A 10584-nucleotide genomic window follows, 5' to 3' on the forward strand; every position below is an offset into this window, starting at 1 on the left:
GGCCGAGATTGGGAAACCACGCCCACACAAACACTGGAGAGAGAGAGAGAGAGAGAGAGAGAGAGAGAGAGAGAGAGACGGAGGCAGTGGATTCATGAACCGTGACAATACCCCCCCCCCTAGGAACGCCTCTTGGCGTTCCCAGGCGAATTTACCTGTCGATTGAAATCATCGATAAGGGAGTGATCCAGAATGTCCCTAGCAGGTACCCAACTTCTCTCCTCCGGGCCGTAACCCTCCCAGTCCACCAGGTACTGGAATCCGCGTCCCCTCCTTCTAGAGTCCAAAATACGATTGACAGAAAAGGTGGTCTCCCCATCAACAAGTCGTGGCGGCGGGGGAACCGGGACCGGCGGGTTAATGCGTGCCTGAAACACAGGTTTTATTTTAGACACATGAAAGGTAGGATGAATTCTCCTATACGCCGGAGGAAGCTTGAGCCGGACCGCCACCGGACTAATGATCCTGGTGACTCTGAACGGGCCGATAAATTTGGGGGCAAGCTTGTTCGAAACGGATCGGAGTGGAATATTCTTAGTAGAAAGCCACACTCTTTGGCCAACGACGTAACCCGGAGGCTTCGACCGGTGGCGATCGGCCTTAGCCTTGGTGCGCGCCCCCACCCGGAGAAGAGTCTCACGGGCTCTGCTCCATGCGTGACGGCACCTCTGGATGAAAGCGTGAGCGGAGGGAACAGTGACCTCGGCCTCCGTACTGGGAAAGATAGGTGGCTGGTAACCTAAACTACACTCAAACGGAGAGAGACCCGTGGCTGCCACTGGCAACGAATTGTGAGCGTACTCAACCATAGAGAGTTGTTGACTCCAGGAAGAGGGATTCTTAGAAACCAAACATCGCAACACTCTCTCCAAATCTTGGTTGGCCCTCTCCGTTTGACCGTTGCTCTGGGGATGAAACCCTGAAGACAGGCTGACACTCGCTCCCAGTAACCTACAAAACTCTTGCCAAAACTTGGACACAAATTGGGGCCCCCGGTCAGAAACTACGTCCATCGGCAGGCCATGTAAGCGAAAGACGTGATCCACGACAGTTACCGCTGTCTCCTTGGCAGATGGTAATTTAGGCAAGGGAATAAAATGAGCCGCCTTCGAGAACCGGTCCACCACGGTCAAAACAACCGTCTTGCCCTGGGAGGGCGGGAGGCCGGTAACAAAATCTAGCGCGATGTGGGACCAGGGTCTCGAAGGGACCGACAGCGGTTGGAGTAACCCATCTGGGGGTCGATTAGAAGTCTTCCCAGTGGCACAAACCGAGCAGGCCAAGACAAAACTGTGAATGTCACGAGCCATCAATGGCCACCAAAAGCGTTGCTTAACCAAAAAGCTAGTGCGGCTGACTCCTGGATGACACGCTACGTTGGAGCAGTGCCCCCACCGAATAACATCGGACCGACACCCCTCCGGCACAAACAACCGATTAGGCGGGCAACCGGGCGGAGGCGTGACCCCCTCTAAGGCCGTTTTGACCCTCGATTCAACCTCCCATGTGAGTGTGGAGACCACTAGGGTCCCGGGTAGGATGCACTCGGGAGTGGATGGGCGTTCGGAATGGTCAAAAATGCGAGAAAGGGAATCGGGTTTGACATTCTTGGAACCCGGGCGATACGAGAGAGAGAAGTCAAAACGTCCGAAAAAGAGTGCCCACCGCGCCTGCCTGGAGTTGAGTCGCTTGGCGGTTCTGATATACTCCAAATTCTTGTGATCGGTCCAAACTATAAAAGGTACCCCCGAACCCTCTAACCAATGGCGCCACTCCTCCAGTGCTAACTTCACTGCCAACAACTCTCTGTTGCCAATGTCGTAGTTGCGTTCCGCAGGTGATAACCGATGGGAAAGGAACGCGCAAGGGTGCATCTTGTCGTCAGAAGAGGAACGTTGGGAAAGTACCGCACCTACCCCCACCTCTGAAGCGTCCACCTCCACCACGAACTGACGCGAGGGATCGGGAGCTATGAGGATAGGAGCCGAAACAAAGCGGCTCTTGAGTTTGGCGAATGCAGCCTCGGCTGTATCGGACCACCTGAACGTCACTCTGGGAGAGGTTAAGGCGGTAAGAGGAGCGACTATCTGGCTAAAGTTGCGAACGAAACGCCGGTAGAAATTGGCGAATCCCAGAAACCTCTGTAGGGCCTTACGGGAATCTGGGCTTGGCCAATCCACCACAGCCTTAACCTTGTCGGGATCCATGCGAATACCTTCAGTCGAGACGATGTAACCTAGGAATGGAACGGATTGTGCATGAAAAATGCATTTCTCCGCCTTGACAAAAAGTCCATTCTCCAGCAACCTCTGAAGCACTCGTCTGACGTGTTGAGCGTGTTCCTGGAGAGAAGAAGAAAAAATCAGTATGTCATCCAGGTAAACATATATGAACTGATCAATCATATCTCTCAGCACGTCATTGACGAGTGCCTGGAAAACCGCTGGGGAGTTGGATAGCCCAAAAGGCATGACCAAATATTCGAAGTGCCCTCTGGGGGTGTTAAACGCGGTCTTCCATTCGTCCCCCTCCCTTATGCGAACCAAATGATATGCATTACGTAAATCCAACTTAGTGAACACGGATGCTCCCTGTAACCTTTCAAAGGCGGAGGACATCAACGGTAAGGGATAGGTATTCTTCACTGTGATGTTATTCAACCCACGGTAATCAATGCAAGGACGCAGAGATCCGTCCTTCTTCCCCACAAAGAAGAACCCCGCCCCCGCTGGAGAAGAGGAAGGACGAATGAATTTAGATGCCAGAGAACCAGAGATGTATCTCTCCATAGCCTCCCTCTCAGGAACAGAAAGTGAATATAACTTGCCTTTGGCGGAGACTCACCTGGCAATAATTCTATTGCACAGTCATAGGGACGATGCGGAGGAAGGGAAGCAGCACGGGACTTACTGAACACCTCCTTCAGGTCGAGGTATTCAACGGGCACGTTAGACAAATCCACTGCCTCCTCTAGAAACACAGAATCAGACACAGACGAACAAGCAGACACTAAACAGGACTCAAGACACTTGTTACTCCACATGGATATAGAGTTATGACCCCAGTCAACTCTGGGGTTGTGTTGGGTGAGCCAAGGGTGGCCGAGAACTAATGGTGCAAGGGGTGAGTCCATGAGTAGGAATGATAGTGTCTCAGTGTGATTGCCAGAAGTGATGAGTGTGATAGGTTCAGTGGTGTGAGAAATGTTGGGGAGTTCTTGACCATTGAGAGCGTTGACGGATATCTTGTGCGTGAGTGAGGTGATAGGGATCTGGAGTTTGTGAGCGAGCTTGAAGTCCATGAAATTACCCTCTGCTCCTGAGTCCAGTAAGGCTTGGGTGTCGTGCGTGTGGGTGGCCCATCTTAGTCTTACCGGGAGGAGAGTAGATGATGAGGTCTTCTCTGTGGTGACACCACCCGATAGTAGCCTCATGTTTACTACCGGGCCTGATCTTTTACCGGGCAGGAGTGGATAAAGTGGCCCGCTCTACCACAGTAGAGACAGAGTCCTTGGGATCTCCGCCTCTCCTCTCTTCCCGGGGAGGCGAGCTCTCCCCAGCTGCATGGGTTCGTGAGCGGAGGCTGAACTGGCCGTGTTCCCGACGCTGGCATGCCAGCCCTCCGTGTCGTTATACGGTCTGTTAGGGCATGCTCGGCGGCCAATACGACTCAGACGGCGTCGACCCTCAGGGCTAGTTCCACTAGTCCATTTAAACTCCTGGGAAGGTCCAGAACATAAATCTCCTTCTGGATCCGGTCCTCCAGCCCATGCAGGAACATGTCCCACTGCGCCTCCTCGTTCCACTGACACTCAGCGGCCAGAGTGCGGAATTGGATGGAGTATTCCGATACTGAATGGTCTCCTTGGCGAAGGTCAGCGAGTAGTCTGGCCGTCTCCCTACCCGCCACGGCCCGATCGAAGACCCTTCTCATCTCCTCGGAGAGTGTCTGGAAAGAGGTGCAGCATGGGTCCTGGTTCGCCCACACCGCCGTTCCCCAGAGAGACGCTTTGCCTGATAGCAGTGTGAGTACGAATGCTACCTTAGACTGTTCACGGTTGAAGGTCCGTGGCTGCAACGAGAAATGCATGGAACATCTCGTAAGAAAGGCTCTGCAATAGTCAGGATCACCTGAATAACCCTCTGGTGTCGGTAGCCGTGGCTCTAGCTGGGAATCCGGCTCTGGCGGGGCGGGTTGAACTGCCGGTGTAGGTGGCGCAGCGGAACCCCTCAGATGTTGCAATTGTTGGGTCAGCTGGGATACCTGCGTCGAAAGGGCTTGTACTGCACGACCTGTGCTGGAGATGTTCTCCTCTTGTTGATCCATTCTCGTGATACTGCGGGAAAGGAATTCGGTCAGACTCGTTGAACTCGCTGCATCCATGGTCTGGTCAGATCGTTCTGTTACAACACAGAGGCGGATGCAAGATGCAAGCAACGATGGTTTTAATGAATGTAGTTCACAGCAGCAACATGACAGACAGACTGTACTCAGAAGGAATCCGACCCAGGAACTCGGGCGCATCTTCCGATCATAACGTGCTGAGAAAACCAGGGGAGTGTGTCCAGATGAGTAGGAAGGAGCACAGCAGATAATCCACACAAGAGAAGAGCACGGACACACGACACAACCTCAGAGAAGAAACAACGATCTGACAACAAGAAACACTGGTAACAGAACATATAAAGGGAAGATAAGTGGTTCCAGCTGGCGCAGACAATCAGGCCGAGATTGGGAAACCACGCCCACACAAACACTGGAGAGAGAGAGAGAGAGAGAGAGAGAGAGAGAGAGAGAGAGAGACGGAGGCAGTGGATTCATGAACCGTGACAATTAGAGCCTGTTTAAAAGCACTGCCCTAAAGAGGGGTATTAAAGCCTGTTTAAAAGCACTGCCCCACAGAGGGGTATTACAGCCTGTTAAAAAGCTCTGCCCCACAGAGGGGTATGAAAGCCTGTTTAAAAGCACTGCCATACAGAGGGTATTAGAGCCTGTTTAAAAGCACTGCCATTCAGAGGGTATTAGAGCCTGTTTAAAAGCACTGCCCCACAGAGGGGTATTAGAGCCTGTTTAAAAGCACTGACCCACAGAGGGGTATTACAGCCTGTTAAAAAGCTCTGCCCCACAGAGGGGTATGAAAGCCTATTTAAAAGCACTGCCATATAGAGGGAATTAGAGCCTGTTTAAAAGCACTGCCATTCAGAGGGTATTAGAGCCTGTTTAAAAGCACTGCCATACAGAGGGTATTAGAGCCTGTTAAAAGCACTGCCATTCAGAGGGTATTAGAGCCTGTTTAAAAGCACTGCCCCACAGAGAGGTATTAGAGCCTGTTTAAAAGCACTGCCATTCAGAGGGTATTAGAGCCTGTTTAAAAGCACTGCCCCACAGAGGGGTATTAGAGCCTGTTTAAAAGCACTGCCATTCAGAGGGTATTAGAGCCTGTTTAAAAGCACTGCCATTCAGAGGGTATTAGTGCCTGTTTAAAAGCACTGCCCTACAGAGGGGTATTAAAGCCTGTTTAAAAGCACTGCCCCACAGAGGGGTATTACAGCCTGTTAAAAAGCTCTGCCCTACAGAGGGGTATTAAAGCCTGTTTAAAAGCACTGCCATTCAGAGGGTATTAGAGCCTGTTTAAAAGCACTGCCCTAAAGAGGGGTATTAAAGCCTGTTTAAAATCACTGCCATACAGAGGAGTATTTCAAGCACTGACTGTTGACGCCTTAGTATCCAACACTGACCCCTGTCCAAAATGTAACCTGTAATAGTATGGTAATAATCATAGAGACAGACAGTGCTGTCCTGTAATAAACATAGACAGTGCTGTCCTGTAATAATCATAGAGACAGACAGTGTTGTCCTGTAATAATCATAGAGACAGACAGTGTTGTCCTGTAATAATCATAGACAGACAGTGCTGTCCTGTAATAATAATAGACAGACAGTGCTGTCCTGTAATAATCATAGACAGACAGTGCTGTCCTGTAATAACCATAGACAGACAGTGCTGTCCTGTAATAATCATAGACAGTGCTGTCCTGTAATAATCATAGATAGACAGTGCTGTCCTGTAATAATCATAGACAGTGCTGTCCTGTAATAACCATAGACAGACAGTGCTGTCCTGTAATAACCATAGATAGACAGTGCTGTCCTGTAATAACCATAGACAGACAGTGCTGTCCTGTAATAACCATAGATAGACAGTGCTGTCCTGTAATAACCATAGACAGACAGTGCTGTCCTGTAATAACCATAGATAGACAGTGCTGTCCTGTAATAATCATAGACAGACAGTGCTGTCCTGTAATAACCATAGATAGACAGTGCTGTCCTGTAATAACCATAGACAGACAGTGCTGTCCTGTAATAACCATAGATAGACAGTGCTGTCCTGTAATAATCATAGAGACAGACAGTGTTGTCCTGTAATAATCATAGACAGACAGTGCTGTCCTGTAATAATCATAGACAGACAGTGCTGTCCTGTAATAACCATAGACAGACAGTGCTGTCCTGTAATAACCATAGACAGACAGTGCTGTCCTGTAATAACCATAGACAGACAGTGCTGTCCTGTAATAATCATAGATAGACAGTGCTGTCCTGTAATAATCATAGACAGTGCTGTCCTGTAATAACCATAGATAGACAGTGCTGTCCTGTAATAACCATAGACAGACAGTGCTGTCCTGTAATAACCATAGATAGACAGTGCTGTCCTGTAATAATCATAGACAGACAGTGCTGTCCTGTAATAATCATAGAGACAGACAGTGCTGTCCTGTAATAATCATAGACAGACAGTGCTGTCCTGTAATAATCATAGAGACAGACAGTGCTGTCCTGTAATAATCATAGAGACAGACAGTGCTGTCCTGTAATAATCATAGACAGACAGTGCTGTCCTGTAATAATCATAGATAGACAGTGCTGTCCTGTAATAATCATAGAGACAGACAGTGCTGTCCTGTAATAATCATAGACAGACAGTGCTGTCCTGTAATAATCATAGAGACAGACAGTGCTGTCCTGTAATAACCATAGACAGTGCTGTCCTGTAATAATCATAGACAGACAGTGCTGTCCTGTAATAATCATAGACAGACAGTGTTGTCCTGTAATAATCATAGACAGACAGTGTTGTCCTGTAATAATCATAGACAGACAGTGTTGTCCTGTAATAATCATAGAGAAAGACAGTGTTGTCCTGTAATAATCATAGACAGACAGTGCTGTCCTGTAATAATCATAGACAGACAGTGCTGTCCTGTAATAATCATAGAGACAGACAGTGCTGTCCTGTAATAATCATAGACAGACAGTGCTGTCATGTAATAATCATAGACAGACAGTGCTGTCCTGTAATAATCATAGACAGACAGTGCTGTCCTGTAATAATCATAGACAGTGCTGTCCTCTAATAACCATAGATAGACAGTGCTGTCCTGTAATAATCATAGACAGTGCTGTCCTGTAATAATCATAGACAGACAGTGCTGTCCTGTAATAATCATAGACAGTGCTGTCCTGTAATAATCATAGACAGTGCTGTCCTGTAATAATCATAGACAGTCAGTGCTGTCCTGTAATAATCATAGACAGACAGTGCTGTCCTGTAATAATCATAGAGACAGACAGTGCTGTCCTGTAATAATCATAGACAGACAGTGCTGTCCTGTAATAATCATAGACAGACAGTGCTGTCCTGTAATAATCATAGACAGTGCTGTCCTGTAATAATCATAGACAGTGCTGTCGTGTAATAATCATAGACAGTCTGTCCTGTAATAATCATAGACAGTGCTGTCCTGTAATAATCATAGACAGACAGTGCTGTCCTGTAATAATCATAGACAGACAGTGCTGTCCTGTAATAATCATAGACAGTGCTGTCCTGTAATAATCATAGACAGTGCTGTCCTGTAATAATCATAGACAGTCAGTGCTGTCCTGTAATAATCATAGACAGACAGTGCTGTCCTGTAATAATCATAGAGACAGACAGTGCTGTCCTGTAATAATCATAGACAGACAGTGCTGTCCTGTAATAATCATAGACAGTGCTGTCCTGTAATAACCATAGACAGTCAGTGCTGTCCTGTAATAATCATAGACAGACAGTGCTGTCCTGTAATAATCATAGACAGTCAGTGTTGTCCTGTAATAATCATAGACAGACAGTGCTGTCCTGTAATAATCATAGACAGTGCTGTCCTGTAATAATCATAGACAGACAGTGCTGTCCTGTAATAATCATAGACAGACAGTGCTGTCCTGTAATAATCATAGAGACAGACAGTGCTGTCCTGTAATAATCATAGACAGACAGTGCTGTCCTGTAATAATCATAGACAGTGCTGTCCTGTAATAATCATAGACAGACAGTGCTGTCCTGTAATAACCATAGATAGACAGTGCTGTCCTGTAATAATCATAGACAGTGCTGTCCTGTAATAACCATAGATAGACAGTGCTGTCCTGTAATAATCATAGACAGTGCTGTCCTGTAATAACCATAGATAGACAGTGCTGTCCTGTAATAATCATAGACAGTGCTGTCCTGTAATAATCATAGACAGTGCTGTGCTGTAATAATCATAGATAGACAGTGCTGTCCTGTAATAACCATAGACAGACAGTGCTGTGCTGTAATAATCATAGATAGACAGTGCTGTCCTGTAATAATCATAGACAGACAGTGCTGTCCTGTAATAATCATAGACAGACAGTGCTGTCCTGTAATAATCAGAGGCAGACAGTGCTGTCCTGTAATAATCATAGACAGACAGTGCTGTCCTGTAATAACCATAGATAGACAGTGCTGTCCTGTAATAATCATAGACAGACAGTGCTGTGCTGTAATAATCATAGACAGACAGTGCTGTCCTGTAATAATCATAGACAGACAGTGCTGTCCTGTAATAATAATAGAGACAGACAGTGCTGTCCTGTAATAATCATAGACAGTGCTGTCCTGTAATAATCATAGACAGTGCTGTCCTGTAATAATCATAGACAGACAGTGCTGTCCTGTAATAATCATAGAGACAGACAGTGCTGTCCTGTAATAATAATAGAGACAGACAGTGCTGTCCTGTAATAATCATAGACAGACAGTGCTGTCCTGTAATAATCATAGAGACAGACAGTGCTGTCCTGTAATAATCATAGACAGTGCTGTCCTGTAATAATCATAGACAGACAGTGCTGTCCTGTAATAATCATAGAGACAGACAGTGCTGTCCTGTAATAATCATAGAGACAGACAGTGCTGTCCTGTAATAATAATAGAGACAGACAGTGCTGTCCTGTAATAATCATAGACAGTGCTGTCCTGTAATAATCATAGACAGTGCTGTCCTGTAATAATCATAGAGACAGACAGTGCTGTCCTGTAATAATCATAGACAGTGCTGTCCTGTAATAATCATAGAGACAGACAGTGCTGTCCTGTAATAATCATAGAGACAGACAGTGCTGTCCTGTAATAATCATAGACAGACAGTGCTGTCCTGTAATAATCATAGACAGTGCTGTCCTGTAATAATCATAGAGACAGACAGTGCTGTCCTGTAATAATCATAGAGACAGACAGTGCTGTCCTGTAATAATCATAGACAGTGCTGTCCTGTAATAATCATAGAGACAGACAGTGCTGTCCTGTAATAATCATAGACAGACAGTGCTGTCCTGTAATAATAATAGAGACAGACAGTGCTGTCCTGTAATAATCATAGACAGTGCTGTCCTGTAATAATCATAGACAGTGCTGTCCTGTAATAATCATAGACAGTGCTGTCCTGTAATAACCATAGATAGACAGTGCTGTCCTGTAATAATCATAGAGACAGACAGTGCTGTCCTGTAATAATCATAGAGACAGACAGTGCTGTCCTGTAATAATCATAGACAGTGCTGTCCTGTAATAATCATAGAGACAGACAGTGCTGTCCTGTAATAATCATAGACAGTGCTGTCCTGTAATAATCATAGACAGTGCTGTCCTGTAATAATCATAGACAGTGCTGTCCTGTAATAATCATAGACAGTGCTGTCCTGTAATAATCATAGACAGTGCTGTCCTGTAATAATCATAGAGACAGACAGTGCTGTCCTGTAATAATCATAGACAGTGCTGTCCTGTAATAATCATAGAGACAGACAGTGCTGTCCTGTAATAATCATAGACAGTGCTGTCCTGTAATAATCATAGAGACAGACAGTGCTGTCCTGTAATAATCATAGACAGTGCTGTCCTGTAATAATCATAGACAGTGCTGTCCTGTAATAATCATAGAGACAGACAGTGCTGTCCTGTAATAATCATAGACAGTGCTGTCCTGTAATAATCATAGACAGACAGTGCTGTCCTGTAATAATCATAGACAGTGCTGTCCTGTAATAACCATAGATAGACAGTGCTGTCCTGTAATAATCATAGACAGACAGTGCTGTCCTGTAATAATCATAGACAGACAGTGCTGTCCTGTAATAATCATAGACAGTGCTGTCCTGTAATAATCATAGACAGTGCTGTCCTGTAATAATCATAGACAGACAGTGCTGTCCTGTAATAATCATAGA

Source organism: Oncorhynchus masou, chromosome 2, assembly GCF_036934945.1.
Source record: "Oncorhynchus masou masou isolate Uvic2021 chromosome 2, UVic_Omas_1.1, whole genome shotgun sequence".
Taxonomy (NCBI): domain Eukaryota; kingdom Metazoa; phylum Chordata; class Actinopteri; order Salmoniformes; family Salmonidae; genus Oncorhynchus; species Oncorhynchus masou.